The sequence below is a fragment of the Penaeus monodon genome, chromosome 20, assembly GCF_015228065.2.
Source record: "Penaeus monodon isolate SGIC_2016 chromosome 20, NSTDA_Pmon_1, whole genome shotgun sequence".
Taxonomy (NCBI): domain Eukaryota; kingdom Metazoa; phylum Arthropoda; class Malacostraca; order Decapoda; family Penaeidae; genus Penaeus; species Penaeus monodon.
Window position 1 is genome coordinate 19,029,394 of NC_051405.1, and position 377 is coordinate 19,029,770.

A 377-nucleotide genomic window follows, 5' to 3' on the forward strand; every position below is an offset into this window, starting at 1 on the left:
GCTGCCAATTGAAGATCTCCGACCATCTTCCTCCTGTCAGAAAAATTATTCTTAAAAACCTGAAAATCTTTTTTCATTACACATTACCAATATTGGCATGATTAATTTGCATCTGTTTATAAGAAACATAAATGAATAGCAAACTAAATAATCTTTCTGTCATTTATTACTTACTTCATTTCCTCTTCACAGATATATGTGCTACAGCTATATATTTACACTTTCTGCCATTACCAGTCCTTGCTATCAAAATCATAATATTGCAACAAGCTTTATGTAAAGAACTTTAACTTTACCTTTCCCCATGAGCATGGAAAATTAATCTTTTTACTTTTTTATACACAAAAAATTTAAAAACTTTAAAAAGTGAAAAAACA

General features: G+C 28.4%; 1 pseudogene; it reads right to left on the reverse strand.

The window, feature by feature from the left end:
- Window positions 1-231, reverse strand: part of LOC119585933 — a 2,283-nt pseudogene extending 2,052 nt beyond the window's left edge.
- Window positions 232-377: the final 146 nt, after the last annotated feature.